We start from the raw sequence: 21395 nt of genomic DNA, 5'->3' as shown, positions 1-21395 counted from the left end.
CATTAACACTTAGACGTCAAATGCAATTACCTTCCACTTATGGTCCAGGTAAATTTCGCTTGAAAGGCCAGTTGCCATGTGAGTCTAATATACTCCTCTAATATTTCTGCATAGCCTGGGAATTTAAGTTTTTGATAATCTTCTCTGGTTCTGATTTATGGTTTTTGCTGTATTTTCTTTTCTACTATGCATTCTGCTGCTGCTCCTTTATCACTGCCCAGTCTCCAACCAGTTATCAGATATCACTTCTTCTCCTTCATCCTAATCCAACTTCTCCTTGTTCACCTCACACAGTGGCATTTGTGCAAGGCAAGTGAGTAGAATAGACTTTAACTGGAGATCTAGAGGCAGTGATAGTTGAACCTCTAATAAACAAATAAACAAAATATAGCTCATACTCTCACGGAACCCTCAGTCATTTTAGAGAACACAGATATATACTGAAGCATCATCTGTAAAATAACAAAATGGTATAAATTTCTAACATTAATGATTAGGTTAAAAATTTATGCTACACCCACAGAATGAAATATTAAAGCAATCATTTAAAAACTGTGTGTGTTGGTTAGCAGAGTGGGTAGATGTGTGTATATCATGAAAAGATACCTCATGACAGGTTATTTTCGTATACCTTGAACAACATTCTAAAAATTATACACCAAACTGTCATCAGCAGTGATTTTAGGAGAGTGGAATTGGGCAGAGGAGTAGAGGTAAGTAATATCCTTTCACCTTTAATACCTACACATTTCTGTACTTAAATGTTTATAATGAACACAATTCTATAGTTGAAACAAAAATAAAACCAGGCCAAAGGCCCATCTGGTTGATATAAACTGTTTGTAAAAGTACATTTTCATTTAGTGAATCTTCACATAGTGATTATATTTGTGCACAACAAGGCACTTTTGCAATTTGGGGATGGTTTTACCATTTTAGAGAAATGTCCACCTCATCCACCACATTTCATATCATCTACTCTACTAAAAATTACAGATTTGGGAACTTTTATTAGATATTCTATTTCAAGATGGCAAATTAATCCAGAAGTCAAATACTTCAGTTTCAGGACAAATTTGGTCTTAAAAATGCTCTTCAAAATCCTCCATGTAAGAAACAAAATATTGTGAAAAGTAATAGCACTGAAATGAAAAAGAAGTCTCAAATGTTCTGTCAACAAAGGATAAGGGACTAATAGTAACCTACCCTGTTCTGAAATAAGAATGCTAGTATGTACCTTGGCTAATGTTTAGAACAAATAGAACAAAGTGTTATAAATAGTTTAGGCCAATAAATCTTCACGTCAGTAAAAATGTTTTTGAGTTACAAAAGGTAATGCTGTTTTGCAACACCACGGATGGTCCCCTGCTGTCCAAGAGAAGTTATTAAAATGAGTAATTGTAGAAATCAATGGAATATGACAGTTTGGGATCATTGCTTGAATTCTAAAAACCCAGCTTACAAACAAATAAGGAAAACATTTCATGTAATATTTTCAGCTTCCTTGGATGAAATGGTTGAAAAGTTAAAGAAACCACCAAGAGCTAGAAAGGTTCAAGACCAAAATAACATTAGGATAGTAGTGTCAATGGGGGCAGCTGTATTGTTTTATTTTCCATTTTTATTCTCCATAAGAACAAACAGAAGTAAATTCTAACAAAACTCAGAAAATCAACACACATGCACAGAAACACTCATACATGCAGAGAGCTTATATCACACAGCTAAGCTGGTGCACCAAATAAACAGAAAACCCATCAAAAAATATATTTGAATAGAATTACATTTGTATCTATTTAGAACTTTTTTCCAGACACATCTGAGAATGCCTGAAAGTCAGAAATTCCTCCAAGGATTTCCTTGCCTGATGACACCATTCTTCATTTGAAAGTAGTCCCTGAATATATATCATGATCTAAGGAACACATGGAATTTATCATCACTCTATTTTCTGAACTACTCTAACCACAGGGAAAGTGTAAACAATAGTCTTAACTTTCAGAGGAGGGAAAAAAAGAGATAGCACAACTTTAGAAATATGAGGTGGAGAGGATGACAGTAAGACACTATTATGAGTTTATCTATATGTGGGAAATATAGCCTAAGTGGAGTATGTTTTAACTCTCTTAACTATTTTCTTTCTGTCAATGCCTTCAGTCAGTGGTCCTCAACTAGCCAAGTTTACCTCTCTTCCACAAAGAGACATCTGTCAATGTCTGGAGACATTTTTGGTTTATACGAACTCAATGGGGTGGGGGCATTGGCATCTAGTAGGTAGAAGCCAGGGATGCTGCTAGACATCCTACAGTGCATAGGGCAATGCCCCACAACCAAAAATTATCTGGTCCAGAATGACACTGATGCTGAGGTTGAGAAACCCTGCTTTAAATTATCCTCAACATGACTACGTCAGAAGTCTCTAGAACAAAACAAAGAATTTCCATATCTCTCCAGGCTTCAAGTCATAAATTACTCCAAGTTCATCTTCCTTTCACGGCCTTGCACTTCCTCACTTTTCTACTCCAGTTCATTCCTGTCTTATTTGACTTTGCATCTTGGCTCTCAATTTCTATAACTCTATTCAGATTTGAAATCTGACTTCAAACTGCTTCCTTTGGGAGGGAAAAATATTTAGAATGTTTCTTCTGATACCTATCCTTGTGCTCTATATTTTAATCTCAAGCAGAATATACTCTGCTTCCATATATTCTAGACCTCCAGATGAGTCTATCCCTGTCATAGTTGCAATCAACAGTAGAATCTGGGATATTGTCTGTCAGTTAGAAAGACACTATAAACAACCAACACTTCATAGTAACTCCAGAGGTTACATTTCATTGCAGTGGAAAGGAAAGAGACAGAATTAAGGCACATATCTTTAATCAGCATAACACATCAATTAAACCAATACAGCAGAACTCCTTTATAACGCTGGTATTGGAATGTAGGAGTACGACCTCCTGCCAGGTTAACCACATTATATCAGGCTTCTACTCTACAAAGTCATCTTATTTTGGGACTAGGTCTTGATCCATGCTATATCTAATAGTATGATGGCAAGCTGTTAAAATAGGTTTTCATTATATTACTACAGGGCAGTGCACTATCACTGAAGCCCAAATAAAGGTAGTCATGGTTCATACAGGTGTCAGCAAAATACCACACCAGCGAAGAAACAAGCTGGGTCTTTTGGAAAGAGGCACAAAAAGATAGTATCTAAGTTAAACTCTTTATTGATGAATCTTGCTATCTTTTCAGAAATGTTTTTAAGTTCTGTAGGAAGACTACTGACAAAGTTGTTCTAAGAAAGATAATAGGCGTTTTAGTGGAAAAATATGTCTCCTACAGCCATGAATTTCCTAACTCCTAGTTTGGAATCAAAGTTTAATTGAGGGTTGCTATATGGACTCTTTATATGTAAATGTCAGTTCACATTAGACCTAACAAAGATATTGATCATGCCTCTACTACAGAACTTATCACACTGTATTATCTAACCTTGATGTCCGCTTCCTAACATCTTCCAACCTTCCAAGATTACTTCTCTAGTGTATTTCTAGTAAAAAGCAGGAGTTTGTCAAATGGCCACTCTTTAGTTTAAACAGGTTAAAATTACTTTTTGTCTGTATTACTTAGTCTCTTTGACCTCTGTTCCCTTTTTTCTTGCAGTCACTTCTTGGAACTGCTAGACCACTTCTCTCCTGATTGAATGCTCTAATCTCCACAAAGCATCAGCAAAGTTGTTATAGGGCAAAACTACATTTCCCTTTAGACCTACAGCAATTCATTCCTTGTAAACTGAACTACAAGATTAGAGAGGTATAACAGACATTATTGGAGGTATGAGAAGGGGAAAAGATTTTATATTGTAGCTACATAAAAAAATGAAACATTGATTATTATTGACTTCTGTTTTTAAAGGTCCTCTACCCTACCACTGATATTATGTCACTGGACACATCCTTAAGGTTCTGGCCTTCTCACATGTTGCCTAACTTCTTCCTCTCTCTCTCCTATCCTGTTATTTATTTTGCCCCCCACCCCACCTCTACCTCCAGCCCTATATTCCAATTTCTTGTACAAAGGAGTTAAGCAATATTTTCATGCCAGGTTTGCTCCCAACTCGCATTCTCAGACATTCAACCCTCCACTTTCAAGATTCTTACCAAGGAATTTCCCCCAAAAACATTTTTCTGTAAGTGGAATCTGGAGTCAGCTGTTTAACTGTAGACTATACTTAAATCCTTCACAAGAATTCTTTTTACACAAAATGCCTGTTCATCAAAATACAATTCCTTGAAAACAAAACGAAAAGACAATCTACCGACTGGGAGAAAATATTTGCAAATGATGTGACAGACCAGGGCTTAATTTCCAAAATGTACAAACAGCTCATACAACTCAATAACAAAAAAACAAACAACCCAATCAAATAATGGGCAGAAGACCTAAATAGACATTTCTCCAAAGAAGGCATACAGATGGCCAATAGGCACATGAAAAGATGCTCAACATCGCTAATTATTAGAGAAATGCAAATCAAAACTACAATGAGGTACCACCACACACCGGTCAGAATGGCCATCATGAAAAAGTCTACAGATAACAAATGCTGGAGAGGGTGTGGAGAAAAGGGAACCCTCTTGCACTGTTGGTGGGAATGTAAATTGGTGCAGCCACTGTGGAGAACAGTATGGAGGTTCCTTAAAAAACTAAAAATAGAACTACCATATGATCCTGCAATCCCCCTACTGGACATATACTCAGAGAAAACCATAATTCAAAAAGACACATGCACCCCAATGTTCATTGCAACGCTATTTACAAGAGCCAAGACATGGAAGCAACCTAAATCTCCATCAATAGATGAATGGATAGAGAAGATGTGGTATATATTAGATATACAATGGAGTACTACTCAGCCACAGAAAAGAATGGAATAATGCCATCTGCAGCAACACAGATGAACCTAGAGATTGTCACACTAAGTGAAGTAAGTCAGAACGAGAAAGACAAATACCATATGCTATCACTTATATATGGAATCTAAAATATGACACAAATGTACTTATTTACAAAACAGACTCACAGACATAGAAAACAAACTTATGGTTACCAAAGGGGAAAGTGGGTGGGGGAGGGATAAATTAGGAGTTTGGGATTAGCAGATACAAACTACTAGAAACAACAAGTAGATAAACAACAAGGTCCTACTGTATAGCACAGGGAACTATATTCAATATCCTGTAAAAAACCATAATGGAAAAGATATGTGTGTATATATATATATATATGTATTACTGAATCACTTTGCCACACACCAGAAACTAGCACAATGTTGTAAATAAACTATACTTCAATTTAAAAAAAGCATAGTGGGGGCTTCCCTGGTGGCGCAGTGGTTGAGAGTCCACCTGCCGATGCAGGGGACACGGGTTCGTGCCCCGGTCCGGGAAGATCCCACATGCCGCGGAGCGGCTGGGCCCGTGAGCCATGGCCGCTGGGCCTGCGCATCCGGAGCCTGTGCTCCGCAACGGGAGAGGCCACAACAGTGAGAGGCCCGCGTACAGCAAAAATACATAAATAAATAAATAAATAAAGCATAATGCCTGGCACGTAGCAGTCACATGACAGAAAAAGAAACTTTTATAAAATGTACCATTATATAACCAATAAATTTAACTTATATTGAAGAATAATTATTAATAATAGATATTCATAATATATTATTGAGGGGAAAAAGCAGACTGCAGAATTAAAGATTACGGAATTATTCCACTATTACTCCACCTCAAAATTAAAGTAATATATCTGAAAGTTGAGTAGTTATTTCTGGGTATGTGCTATTATGGTGATTCTTATCTTCTTTCCTTCATATTCTGTACCTTTAAAATTTACCACAATTTTCTTGAAAAACATTTGCTATAAATAAAAATATTTTTGATAAAATGAAAAGAAAAGAGGGTGCTCTTTAGAGGGAGTTTTCCTAAAAATGAGGCATAGGTTTAGATGAAGGGAAACCTGATTAGAAAGAGATAAAGTAGAGGAAAAACTTAAAGCTAATGGCTCAGATATGCAAATCTTTATGCAACTGAATGCAACAAAGTAAGACAAAGAGTAAACTTCCTATAAGAAGGAATTCTTAACTTACACACAATGAGGGCTAATGAAGCGCCAGACTTTACTAATTGCATCTCCTCTTCTAGGGTTAGAACAGAAGCAAGAAATAACTTTCTCAAGTTAGGGAGGCAGCAGGTACCAGTATCCAGGATCCAGAGTGAGGCAGGGTTGATCACCATGGATACAACAAAGGCACTTTTTTTAAGAAAAGAGCACTAAACTGTGCATGACCAGGTCTACCCTAGGCTTTATGGTTTTAAATAAGTGAACTTACCTCTATGAGTTTCAGTTTTCTCATGCTGTAATCCCCCCAAACACAATTATTGTCTTATTTGTCTTTGCGTCTTCTGTGGACAAAGTACCTGGTACAGAGTAGTCACATTATAATTGTCTGTTGAATTAATGAAATATAAAATGAAGAGGTTGAATTATGTGATTCCTAGGGCCCTTCCAGTGCCTAATCTCCAGTTATTCAATGAAATATTTGTTGAAGATTTACTGTTTATAATGCACTGTGTTTCATATAATATAAGTACAAGTTATGACCATTATTTTCAAGAACCTGATAATTTACTCGGAGAGAAAAGACACCTTGGTGGTTCTCTAGCATTTACTGATACTGCATCTGTCTAGTTGTTTATGATAAAATCACATCTAGAAAGAGCAGCCTAAAAGGTGCTCCACCCAAACGAGTCTCTTTGGATGGACAGAGCTTCTGCCCTGCTTCCTACCTCCTCTCCCACTTGCAGCATCTAGGCTGGTCATTTCAAGGGAAACTGAGAAACTCCCAGCTCTACTCACCTCACTCTGAAGTGTAAGATGGACTCTGAAACGAAACCTCTGCATCTAAGGTATCTTTGAAGCAAAATCACCTCAGTCCTAAACTGCTCATCTCCAAATCTGACAGCCCAAACTGCTGCTCTTAGGAAAGAGAAAGAAAAGAGATGAAGAGAGTTTTTAGTGACCATGTGTGTCACCAAAAGACTCCTCTATATATTGTTGCGTTGTCCTGACTTTCACTGGGTATAAGAGGAGAGGGGTTATGTATGCCATTTCTTCTGTCCCCCAGGCCAGGGCACTTTTTAACCTCCTTCTAGTTATATATTATCTATGGTGCCTTGTTATTTTCCCTTTTGAGGTATTTCTCAACTTTTAAAATGAATGCTTCTGGGCTTCCCTGGTGGCGCAGTGGTTGAGTCTGCCTGCTGATGCAGGGGACACAGGTTCATGCCCCGGTCCGGGAAGATCCCACGTGCCGCAGAGCGGCTGGGCCCGTGAGCCATGGCCACTGAGCCTGCGCGTCTGGAGCCTGTGCTCCGCAGCGGGAGGGGCCACAACAGTGAGAGGCCCACATACCATTAAAATAAATAAATAAATAAATAATGCTTCCTGTTGCTATACATAAAAATCTCATGAACTTTCTGTACTTTGTATAACAAAACAAGTATGTTTTAAGTTCTTTAAACATAAATTTATTGATATAATTTCTTCAAAGCAGGCATGTTTTTCTCCAAGTCCCCACTCTCCCAAATCACTGATAATGAGGGGTAAGAATGGGCAGGGTATGAAGAGAATAACAGATCCTCACATGACCAAATTACTGGCAAACCAGGCAGTAACTAAGTGATGAGAACACTGCATAGGACACATAGTAAGTGTTCTAGGAGTTTAAAAGAGAAACTTTACCTTGACCGGTCATGAAAGGATTCAGGAAGAGGAAGGACTATGAATTGGGCTTTGAAATATGGGTGGGATAGCAACTGATAGAAGACAGGAGCATGAGCAAGGATGCAAATGAAAAGAAGTCCAAAATGTACATGGAGAACAGCAAGCAGAGTGGTTTGGCTTGAGTGCAAGTTTCATCCAAAAGCATAGCAGAGACAAGGCTGACCAGGGAAGTAGGAATCATTAGAAGCTAGAGTAGTTGTATTCAAACTTTTTGTTTGTTTTGGTGCAAAATTCCTGAGGGAGATGATAGATATCCATCAGTAACAGAAACATACAACAGTAATTCTGACTCGGGAGTGTATGTGTGGTGGGCAAGTGTATACCACCCTAGGGCACATAAGAGTATCTACTGTGAAGAAGCTGAGTCACTTGTAAAAAGAACAGTCCTTCCCACCCATGATAAAGCATGCCCGCCCCTCCACACACAGTGTAATTTTCCTAGTCTGAAGTATCTTGAATACTTGTTTCAAGAGTTTACACACCATCCTTGAAATTGCTATTCAGGTGATATCCATTCATTCACTCATTCATCATTCAACAAATGTTTACGGAGCAACTGCTATATGACAGACATTTTGCTAAATACTGAGGACACAGAGGTAAGGAGACAGACTGGATTCTGACCTCATGGAGCTTGTGGTATTGTAAGGGAGAGAGAAATTAACTCCACAAATAAGTATTTTAGGTTGGACCATAAGAAACTGCCAATACTTGACCATTTTTGACTAACATTAACAGTAACTGTATATGGGTCAACTTACTATAATGACATAATGTGACAACCACTATGAAGGGAAAGTAGAGGGAACAATTAGAGCTTATGCTAAGGGAACTCCATCTATCCTGTGTGTCAGAAAAAGTTTCCTGGAGAAAATGATGCTTAATCTGAGATTTGAATAATGAGTGGCCCTTGACTAGCTGAAGTGGGTATGAGTGCCCCTGACCAAGTGAAGAAGTCAGCATGGTAGGAAGGGCACTCACTCCCCAGTCTTCCTTTCCCTTTGGCAAGGCTGGTAAGTCAACAGTCCTCTTGGTAGAGTCAAGAAAGCAAGCCAGGTTGATAGGCTCAAGGATCCTGAGGAAAACATCTGATGGCAAAAGATAGTTAGCAGTGGCCCCTGAAAATCAAGAGCAATGCGAGCCTTGATTCAAAACAAAGTATAATTCCTGCACACCACTTTAAGCAGCAAGTATTATTGGAACCCTCAGGTTTCAGGAAAAGACGTGCTCCAGAACTGAGAGTTAGATCATTCCAAGGTCTTTGAGAGTGGGACTCTCCTTCTTTTCAGTGACTATAAAGAAATCTGATTAAATTCCAGCAAATCCCATATACATGCTGTTCACCTAAGAAGAGTCTGAAGCTAGTTTTGTATTTTTTTTATCAGCTCACATTAGATTCATTTGTTATTTTGACAGCTGTTTTGTACTGAAGATCTACCTCTAAAAGAGGGTAGGGAGCAACATTTAATTGTCAAGAATTCTCTGGCAAATGCTTGCTTGTGAAAGCGTGCAGAGGCTGTATTTCATGAGAAAAAACCTATTATTTTGGTGTGACTTTTTTTCCTCTTCCATCTCCTTTTCAAGCTGTTAGGATTTATTTTTCCCTGGTAAAGAGAATCACTTTACTTATAACAAATAAGAATTCAGCATTAGATAGGGCCAACTTAGGTATCACAGAAAAGATTTAAGTTGAAATACCAAAAAGACCTTGCTACAAAGCAGTCTCCAACACAGTGGAGTTCCACAAGAGAGCTACAGTGTGGTCCCAGTGCCAATGGTGATTCCACACAGAAATACTGGTGAAGAGAGCATTTCTTAACATGTCCATGTTGACTTAACTTCTTAATAGCTATTAAGAGCAGCCATATCTAAGCTCTTGACAGTTTAAAACTTCTAGTGGCACATATACTCAGATGTAGATTGTATATTACTTTTGACCGTATTTCCACATATTTTCTTTAACAGAGAATTTTTAAAATACACACGCACATATAAATGATTACAGAAACACCTATTATGTGTATTATATACCAGGGATTTGGGTTTTGTATTGCATTTAATCCTCAAAATAACCTTTTGAGGTAGATGTTTTTATCCACCTTTTATAGATGATAACAATGATGTTCAGAGAAGTTAAGACACTTGCCCAAGATCACACAGCCAGTAAGTGTCTGAGCCAGGATATGAATCCAGGTCTGGCTTCTTCTAATATGCTATACTGCTTAAAATATACTGCTCCAGTCCGATATAGAGAGGTATTATTTTAAGTCCAAGCAACTTCTATAACGCTTCAGAGCACAGAAATTTAAACAGTCAAAAGTCACTACAGAATAAACTAACCTGTTAGCACATTCCTCCAAAACTAAAAAGCTTTTTCCTGGTGTGTGATCAGAGACCTTAAAGGCACCATCAAACAATGCAATTACTTAAAATATATGAGCTGAAGCTAAATCCTCTGCTTATTGAGGATAACAACAATTGTACCACTGGAGAAATCCTATTGTTCTTAGTAGCAGAATCCATTTTTTGGCAAGAGACCTGCTTATTGGATGGTAGGTGGGAGGATAGGGAGTGGGGTGGAGATGGATGGACCAAAAAAGCAACACAAGGTCATGCTTGAATGTCTGCTGAGCTGCTTTCTAAGAAGGCCAGATTAGGTGATCTATAAGGCCTTCATTTTGCTAACTGGGAAAACATTTTGGAAAGAATTGAATTACTCAGGTAACAGGGAAGATTTAAGAGTCTTTGTGAGGGAGGAGGACAAAAAAGGGAAATGAGGCAGGGGACTGCCAGGTAGAACATTTAAAAAGAGAACAGAAAGATCACACAGGTAATTTTGAATTAAATTTGCTGTGTGGTATGAAATATAATTTTATTCTTCATCAACACATGGAACATCAGTAATATTCAATAGTAACAATTTACTGATTGCTTACATTGTGTCCAGCTCTTAACATGCATTATGTCATTTCATCTTTATTACAGTCCTACACGAGAAGCACTTTTATTATCCTCACTTGACTGTGAGGAAACTGAGGCTTAAAGAGGCAATAACTTTGCCCCAAATCACAGCTAGGAAGTAGCTGAGTCAGGATGCATACTCTAATCTGCTTCCTTCCAAAGCCCACTCTACTAGGGAAAAGAAGCCAAGTAACAGAAAGCAGGAAGAGGCAGGAGGGGACTAATAATCCCTTTTCTGCCTTCTCCTCTTTCCCGTAGTCTCTAATTCTGTTCAAGAAAACCCTGTATTGCATTGGACTAGAGATCAATTTGTTTTCCATTAAACAAAAAGCAACCAATTTCACTTCTGAAACGTTTGTTTAGGGGGCCCTTCTGAATCTTCACATTTTATGAAAACATTCCACAAATGAAGCAAGTTCCCTTTAAGGAAAACCGTAAATTAAAAAAACTAAACTGAAATTCAAAAACACACTCATACCTCCGCATACAGAGTTCATTAGCATGTTTTTCCCTCTGCACAAAAACAACTAGCCATTGAGGTCCTGTTGTTTCTGCAACAGTGATTTGGAAAACACTGACTCTGAAACGGATAAGAAACAAATCCCAGCCCTTCAGAGTCAGTAAGCGTTTACATACATCAAAGCTGCAAGACTTTCAATTTAGCTAACACGAATGGATCACTATATAAGTCACCAGAACAAATGAACACAGTTTAGCTAAAGATGGTATTCAAAATGATCATGGAAATTTACTTATTAATAAACACATTCAAAATTTGTGGATTCTAAACTTTAAATTGAATTCTAATCTTTGATTTTTAGGGTTTGTTGACTCTTTGTAAATAGGTTAGTCTTTTCCCTTTTTAAAGCTTTTAAAATTGGTGAGATCAGACACAGTTCTGAACTAAGAGCATTTAAATAATTAGTATACAAAAGAAAAACATACATTGAAATTCCTTATTAATCTCAAAGTACAAAACAGAAAAACTTAAGACATTTTCCTCCTCCAAGGACATAGTTAAAACTTACATCCAGGACCACTTATTGGGGATACATATAAAGGATCCAGAAAGCTAAATATATCAGAGTGGAAAACTTGATAACCCAAGAATTGGGGTAACAGGTTTTTTAAGGGCTGGCAGGTACATAGGGATATTCTAGTCTAACCTCATCGTTTTGCAGTTGAGTAAACGGTGGATCAGAGAGTAAGATGATTCTTCATAGATCATAAAGCTAGACAGTGTGGGTGATATGTCAGATATAAGTGGGAAAGTGGCAAAAGGTGTGTATGAAAAAATTAGGCAAGTGTGGGAATGGCAAGAGTATCTGAAAAATCAGAAAAAGCTTGCTCATGCAGGGCTTTGGAGGCTGTTTTAAAGAGTTTAGATTTTAACTTAAAAACTTTGGGAAACTATTTAATGTTTTTAATCAGGGAAGCAAAATATTAGGTTTATATTTCAGAAAAACTGCCCTGGAGGAAGTTGGAAAACATGTCTCAAAGGAGTAAACTCAAGGAAAGAAATTGGTTAAAATACTATACCAATTTGCCACGTGAAAAAAGAAAAAAAAAAAAAAAAGCAAGGAAAGAACAACTCATGAAGAAGGAACCAAGGATGGAGGAATGGAATGACAACAGTGGATAGAGAGATGGAGAAGAGGAAATACAGTTGCAATTTATTAATGCGCTAGAAGTTACACTCAACAGCAGTATGTGAAAAAATTAGATGGATCAGGAAGGAGGTGTCAAGAATAAGCACAGTGTATGGCATGAGATGGTTAAGCACATGGACTCTGGGTCTAGACAGCCTGGGTTCAAATCCTGGGATTTTCTACTTAACTGACTATGTGGCCATGCACAAATTACTCAAACTCTCCATGCTTCAGTCTCCTCATATGTAAAATATACATAATTCTAGTACCAACATCATAGGTTATTGTGAGTATTGATGAATTAAAATGTGTAAAATAGTAAAAACATTATCTGGTAAATAATAAGCTATATAAGGGTTCAGTAAGGTTATGAAAAGACTGATTTCTTTCATGATTACTGTTTTCCACTGAGTTTAAAAAACGTCTTCTTAAAGGCAGGAATATGGGGAAAATATTATGTAAAACATAATATCATATGTATAGTAGATATGTTAATCTTGCGTGTCGGCATTCTATCCTTGGAAGAGTTATTTCACCCACAACATAAATTGTTCTAGTGGAACTGTTTACCATAGTGCCTGATCCTTGAACCATACTGATGGGCATGTGACCCACATCCTACAAATCAATCATGACAACTTATTTCTTATTCAAGGGATAAGCCCATGACTCAAGCATGAGTAATCAGAATTCTTATAAAAAATTTGCTATATGCACATTGGGAGTGAGAAAAACTCTTTATGAGTTACAAGCTGTAAAAGTGTAGGCTTAGGAATGTTTTTTTTTATAACATCTTTATTGCAGTATAATTGCTTTACAATGTCGTGTTAGTTGCTGCTGTATAACAAAGTAAATCAACTATATGTAGGCATAAATACTCATATACCCTCCCTCTTGCGTCTCCATCCCACCCTCCTTATCCCACCCCACTAGGTGGTCACAAACCACCGAGCTGATCTCCCTGTGCTATGTGGCTGCTTCCCACTAGCTATCTATTTTACATTTGGTAGTTTATTTATGTCCATGCCACCCTCTCACTCTGTCCAGCTTACCCTTTCCCCTCCCCGTGTCCTCAAGTCCATTCCCTACATCTGCATCTTTCTTCCTCTCCTAACACCTAGGTTCTTCGGTACGATTTTTTTTTTTTTTTTAGATTCCGTATATATATGTTAGCATACAGTATTCGTTTTTCTCTTCCTGACTTACTTCACTCTATATGACAGTCTCTAGGTCCATCCATATCACTACAAATAACTCAATTTCGTTTCTTTCTATGGCTGAGTAATATTCCATTGTATATATATGCTGCGTCTTCTTTATCCATTCATCTGTCGATGGACACTTAGGTTGCTTCCATGTCCTGGCTATTGTAAATAGAACTGGAATGAACACTGTGGTACATGATTCTTTTTGAATTAAGGTTTTCTCAGGGTATATGCCCAGTAGTGGGATTGCTGGGTTGTATGGTACTTCTATTTTTAGTTTTTTAAGGAAACTCCATATTGTTCTCCATAGTGGCTGCATCAATTTACATTCCCCCCAACAGTGCAAGAGGGTTCCCTTTTCTCCACACCCTTCCCAGCATTTATTGTTTGTAGATATTTTTCATGATGGCCACTCTGACCGATGAGAGATGATACTTCATTATAGTTCTTATTTGCATTTCTCTAATGATTAATGATGTTGAGCATTATTTCATGTGTTTGTTGGCAATCTGTATATCTTCTTTGGATAAATGTCTATTTAGGTCTTCTGCCCATTTTTGCATGGGGTTGTTTATTTTGATATTGAGCTGCATGAGCTGCTTGTATATCTTGGATATTAATCCTTTGTCAGTAGCTTCGTTTGCAAATACTTTGTCCCATTCTGAGGGCTCTCTTTTCATCTTGTTTATGGTTTCCTTTGCTGTGCAAAAGCTTTTAAGTTTCATTAGGTCCCATTGCTTTATTTTTGTTTTTATTTCCATTTTTTTAGGAGGTGGGTCAAAAGGATCTTGCTGTGATTTATGTCATAGAGTGTTCTGCCTGTGTTTTCCTCTAAGAGTTTGATGGTGCCTGGCCTTACATTTAGGTCCTTAATCCATTTTGAGTTTGTTTTGTGTATGGTGTTAGGGAGTGTTCTAATTTCATTCTTTTACATGTAGCTGTCCAGTTTTCCCAGCAACACGTATTGAAGAGGCTGTCTTTTCACCATGTATATTCTTGCCTCCTTTGTCAAACATATGGTGACCATATGTGCGTGGATTTATCTCTGGGCTTAATATCCTGTTCCATTGATCTATATTTCTGTTTTTGTGCCAGTATACCATACTGTCTTGATTACTGTAGCACTGTAGTATAGTCTGAAGTCAGGGAGTCTGATTCCTCCAGCTCTGTTTTTCTTTCTCAAGATTGTGTTGGCTATTCGGGGTCTTTTGTGTTTCCATACAAACTGTGAAATTTTTTGCTCTAGTTCTGTGAAAAATGCCATTGGTAGTTTGATATGGATTGCACTGAATCTGTAGATTGCTTTGGGTAACATAGTCATTTTCACAATGTTGATTCTTCCAATCCAAGCACATGGTATATCTCCCATCTGTTGGTATCAACGTTAATTTCTTTCATCAGTGTCTTATAGTTTTCTACATACAGGTATTTTGTTTCCTTAGGTAGGTTTATTCCTAAGTATTTTATTCTTTTTGTTGCAATGGTAAATGGGGGTGTTTCCTTACCTTCTCTTTCAGACTGTTCATCATTAGTGTATAGGAATGTAAGAGATATCTGTGCATTAATTTTGTATACTGCTTTACCAAATTCATTGATTAGCTCTAGCAGTTTTCTGGTAGCATCTTTAGGATTCTCTATGTATAGTATCATGTCATCGGCAAACAGTGAAAGTTTAAATTCGTCTTTTCCGATTTGGATTCCCTTTATTTCTTTTTATTCTCTGATTGCTGTGGCTAAAACTTTCATAACTATGTTGAAAAACAGTAGTGAGACTGGGTTACCTTCTCTTGTTCCTGATCTTAGTGGAAATGGTTTCAGTTTTTCACGATTGAGAACAATGTTGGCTGTGGGTTTGTCATATATGGTCTTTATTATGTTGAGGTAAGTTCCTTCTATGCCTACTTTTGGGAGACTTTTTATCATAAATGGGTGTTGAATTTTTTCAAAAGCTTTTTCTGCATCTATTGAGATGATCAAATGGTTTTTCTCCTTCAATTTGTTAATATGGTGTATCACATTGATTGATTGGCCTATAATGAAGAATCCTTGCAATCCTGGGATAAACCCCAGTTGATCATGGTGTATGATCATTTTAATGTGCTGTTGGATTCGTTTGCTAGTATTCTGGTGAGGAGTTTTGCATCTATGTTCATCAGTGACATTGGCCTGTAGTTTTCTTTTTTTGCAACATCTTTGGTTTTGGTATCAGGGTGAAGGTGGCCTCGCAGAATGAGGTTGGGAGTGATCCTCCCTCTGCTATATTTTGGAAGAGTTTGAGAAGGATAGGTGTTAGCTCTCCTCTAAATGTTTGATAGAATTCGCCTGTGAAGCCACCTGGTCCTGGGATTTTGTTTGTTGGAAGATTTTTAATCACACTTTCAATTTCAGTGCTTGTGATTGGTCTGTTTACACTTTCTAATTTTTCCTGCTTCAGGCTCGGAAGGTTGTGCTTTTCTAAGAATTTGCCCATTTCTTCCAGGTGATGCATTTTATTGGCATATAGTTGCTAGTAGGAATCTCTCATGATCCTTTGTATTTTTGCAGTGTTAGTTATTACTTTCCATTTTTAATTTCTAATTCTTTTGAGTCTTCTCCCTTTTTTTCTTGATGAGTCTGGCTAATGCTTTATCAATTTTGTTTATCTTCTCAAAGAACCAGCTTTTAGTTTTATTGATCTTTGCTATTGTCTCCTTCATTTCTTTTGCATTTATTTCTGATCTGATTTTATGATTTCTTTCCTTCTGGTAACTTTGGGTTTTTTTGTTCTTCTTTCTCTAATTGCTTTAGGTGTAAGGTTAGGTTGTTTATTTGAGATGAGGAAGGATTGTATTGCTATAAACTTCCCTCTTAGAACTGCTTTTGCTGCATCCCATAGGTTTTGTGTTGTCATTTTTTCAGTGTCATTTGTTTCTAGGGATTTTTTGATTTCCTCTTTGACTTCTTCAGTGATCTCTTGGTTATTTAGTAGTGTATTGTTTAGCCTCCATGTGTTTGTATTTTTAACAGTTTTTCTTCCTGTAATTGATATCTAGTCTCATAGCATTGTGGTAGGGAAAGACACTTGATATGATTTCAATTTTCTTAAATTTACCAAGGCTTGATTTGTGACCCACGATGTGATCTATCCTGGAAAATGTTCCATGAGCACTTGAGAAGAAAGTGTAATGTGTTGTTTTTGGACCGAATGTCCTATAAGTATCAATTAAGTCCACCTGGTTTAATGTATCATTTAAAGCATCAGCTTTCTTATTTAATTTCATTTCGGATGATCTGTCCATTGGTGAAAGTGGGGTGTTAAAGTCCCCTACTATGATTGTGTTACCGTCGATTTCCCCTTTTATGGCTGTTAGTATTTGCCTTATGTATTGAGGTGCTCCTATGTTGGGTGCATAAATATTTACAATTGTTATATCTTCTTCTTGGATCGATCCCTATGTATGTCCTTCTTTGTCTCTTGTAATAGTCTTTATTTTAAAGTCTATTTTGTCTGATATGAGAATTGCTACTCCAGCTTTCTTTTGATTTTCATTTGCATGGAATATCTTTTTCCATCCCCTCACTTTCAGTCTGTTTGTGTCCCTAGGCCTGAAGTTGGTCTCTGGTAGACAGCATATATATGGGTCTTGTTTTTGTATCCATTCAGCCAGTCTATGTCTTTTGGTGGGAGCATTTAATCCATTTACATTTAAGGTAATTATCGATATGTATGTTCCTATTTCCGTTTTCTTAATTGTTTTGGGTTTGTTATTGTTGGTCTGTTCCTTCTTTTGTGTTTCCTGCATAGAGAAATTCCTTTAGCATTTGTTGTAAAGCTGGTTTGGTGGTGCTGAATTCTCTTAGCTTTTGCTTGTCTGTAAATGTTTTAATTTCTCCATCGAATCTGAATGATATCCTTGCCAGGTAGAGTTATCCTGGTTGTAGGTTTTTCCCTTTCATCACTTTAAACATGTCCTGCCACTCCCTTTTGTCTTCCATAGTTTCTGCTGAAAGATCAGCTGTTAACCTTATGGGGATTCCCTTGTGTGTTATTTGCTGTTTTTCCCTTGCTGCTTTTCCCTGCAGTTAGGCGTGCCCACATTACTAAGTTCTAGACAATGGGATGTGGGCAGAAGTGCAGTGTGCAGCTCCTGGGTCATCTTCTTAAGGACAAAGATACTTGCTCTGGATAGTCTTGAACTGTTCTGTGAGAGAGAAAATTTCTTCTCTTGTATTGGAACAACTGTTTTGGACTCTTTATTATAACAGCTTAGCCCATTCCCTAACCAATGGACTAGATCACTTTAGCTGATGAGACATATTACAAAGCCAAAACGTGTCACCTTGTATGAGGGCTAATTCCAACTTGAAAGCATCTACTTTGAATGGACTTTGAGATACTTAAAAATTGGCAGCCCAAATATTTAGTGTTTCAGAATATGGATATTCAGAGCCTATTAAATAGCATCTAAAAGAAGTACACTTAACTCAATTGCTGACTGCTTGGCTTTTATGATTGTTTTAAGTAGGTTTCTCTCAGTATAGTATTTACTAAACTGCTTCCCACAGATCATTAAAATCCCACAAGAAGTAAATAAGCATTGTGTGTTTGCCAAACACACATGCTTAGATGCACACGCATAAAGGGGGTGGAATAATGATATAAAGAAAGGAGGATCCTGTTGTCACATTTGAGAAACGCTTGGCTAAGCGGGTTTATTGACTATAGTACTTCTCAGACCCTTTAATATGCTTTAATATCCTACTAGCTTGGTTCTTTATTACCATACTATAGTGAGCTGCCATGTGAGGATAGATATGATGTAAAATCCATTAAGCAGTGTCACAAGCTCATTTGAGTTTAGTTAAAAGTGGGATACACTCTTCAGTTCAACTACAGACCATACCATTACTTAAAATCCCACTTCTAGACTCTACAAAATTGTGAACTTCTTAGTTCCTAAAGGCATTTGTAATCTCTGGTTTAAACAAACAATTCCAGATTTAAATCTACATTCCTTGACGTGGCTTGAGCCCCAGGCCAATTTACTACCTAGGAAAATGTCCATTAAAGCTTATGAAACCAACATGGGTGCTCCTCTTTGAATGCCACTTGATAAAATGTGGAGAATTCTAACTTTGGGCACAAATGCTCCCTTATTTGGTCATTTCACTAACTAAACCAAAAAGGGTATACTCTGAATAAAGTTTCTTGGCATGGAAAGATCATAACTCTACTTTGTTTTGTTACCAAGAAATAAAGGGAAGAGCTTCTTGTTATAGTTTTCCATACCACCAAATTTACTTTAGATTGCTATTGCTTCAAAATCATAAACTCCAATGAAGCAAGCTAGCTAGAATTTGCTAATACAATAAAGTTACCTTTGGGGAATAACTGAAGGAGACTGAAAGAAAAAAAGTGTTCAGCCTAGTCATTGAAGCAGCAAGGATCTTAGATATTTGTGATTTCCATCCCACTTAATAAACTTTAAACAAAGGTATGATGGTACTGGTTATCACTTATATTAAGCAGGCTAGAGAATCACATGTTCCAAGTATATGCCTCAGAGCAGAATGATTGCTATGAATCTATGCTCTTAGCCAATATTCATCAGCAACACTTTGCAAAAACACAAGACAATCAAAAATGCTCCATCCATGAGGTAGTTTACATGAAGTGAGAAAACGGTACCACTTGTGTCACTCTCTTTATAGTCATTGAGGATGTTCCTACTTCTCCCCTGCCTTTCATCTTCACATTTTATAAAAATAAAAATGAAATGCGTTTTCAAACTAGTTGAGAGAAAAAAGGCTTTGGTGTACAGTCCTTAAGTATATTTTGGAGCTCATTATGGTTAGTAAAGAAATGAAAAGGCACTGTAATAAATCGATGATCCACTGCTATGAACTTCCTAGCACTCAGACAATCATAGGCTGATTGCTAACCAAACCTACTGATCTGTACTTTTCAACTAATCTCCATGCTTTGGAAACTTCATTTGGTGCACAAATGGTTAGCAACTCACTTTCAGGAAATGTCTAGATTTCTCCCAAAACGGTTAACTAGAAAAGTATAGTATTTGACTTATATGACACGTAAACAATATGCTTTCTCATGGCAATCCTGACAGTATTTCTCTTCAAGTTCTTTTTAACATAATTTTCAAAACGACTGTATAAACACAGCCTGAACAAAGTTTTCAACGTCCATGTAGAATACATACTATCCACTGTGGTCTACCCCTTTCAGTCAATAAGTTTGTTGAGTGAACTTATAGAAAGAATCTAGTTTCTTTTCAGAGTCTATTCTTAGACCTCCTGAAAACCATTCCCAAATATAGTGCATGTATATGAATTATCAAAGACAAAATCAGTCTAGCTTTGTTTCACTTGTCTGAAGGTATAAATGCAAAATAGCACTCTTACTGAAATTTAATGCAATGAGAAAAATAAATATTGTGAGCTACCAAGGTTGCATATGTGTATATATGCTCTCAAATGAACAGAGTGAAAATCAGAACCTTGACAACTAGCTATTTCATGCACCCTTGAGTTTTGTGATTTTGTCATTCTAACAACTTGACTTTTCCTGTGCAATTTTGATGTTTAAAAAGATTGCATTTGTAACCACTAGCAGTAGTATTTAAACAGCAGGCATTAATAGGTGGTCCAAGAAGGCAGAAAATTAAAGTCAAGGAGGTCTGGTAATAAAGACTAGGCAAATCTCCATGACATAGGTGAAACAAGGTGTTACAAAAGGCAGAAAGGGAGGGTAGTCTGTCAGCACATAATTAAAGATCTAGTTATGGCAGCCTCATTGCACAAATCCAGGGGCACCATTCACATTATAGTTCGCACAACGGTGTCCCCTGGAGTTGTGCAGTGTACAGCTTGCAAGGCCATATGTGACAGTCCTGAGGCCTAGGTAGATAAAGAGGCAGTGTCAGAGAAATCAGGTTGCATTTTTCAAGGGTCAAAACATAGGAAATGAAATTCTGGGTCTGGATTCTAATCTCTGGGAATATATAATGATAAAGATAATATAAGGGGCTTCCCTGGTGGCGCAGTGGTTGAGAGTCTGCCTGCCGATGCAGGGGACACGGGTTCGTGCCCTGGTCCGGGAAGATCCCACATGCCGCGGAGCGGCTGGGCCCGTGAGCCATGGCTGCTGAGCCTGCGCATCCGGAGCCCGTGCTCCACAACGGGAGAGGCCACAACAGTGAGAGGCCCGTGTACCGCAAAAAAAAAAAAAAGAAAAGAAAAAAATATATAAGAACAGAATTTCAAAGGAACCAGAATACTTGGCAAAGGATCAAGCACAGGAGAAAATAAGGGCTAGTTATGGGTATTGAAGAAGGAGGCAGAGACTTACCCGGTCATGGGAAACAAGGCAAGAAAGACCTCAGTTATTGTACATAGTCAAAATAATATCCTTAGCAAAAGAACCTTGGTGTTGAACTATTGGTCAATGGCTACTTAAATTCCCTTTACTAGAGATTAGGACTATTGCCAGAATTTGTGGTAATTTAAAACTGATAGTAGGGAAATGACCTCTCTTTTGGAGTTCAGATGTATTCAAGGGCAGAATTGAGTCAAACTTTTAACATACTAGCTCCCCTGTTTGATTCCTTGCTCTGTAAACAATGCTAAAATATAAAGATCGCCTAAGTCTAAGACCAAACTATCTGCACAAAAATGAAAAAGTCATCCAAGTACAGAAATGGTTGATCTGCCCTACGCCAAAGGCGTATGTGTT

The sequence above is a fragment of the Monodon monoceros genome, unplaced genomic scaffold (genome assembly GCF_005190385.1).
Source record: "Monodon monoceros isolate NGI ecotype Baffin Bay Population unplaced genomic scaffold, NGI_Narwhal_1 Super_Scaffold_22, whole genome shotgun sequence".
NCBI classification, from domain to species: domain Eukaryota; kingdom Metazoa; phylum Chordata; class Mammalia; order Artiodactyla; family Monodontidae; genus Monodon; species Monodon monoceros.
The sequence above is the reverse complement of the archived record's forward strand: the minus strand, read 5'-3'. Positions refer to the sequence as shown.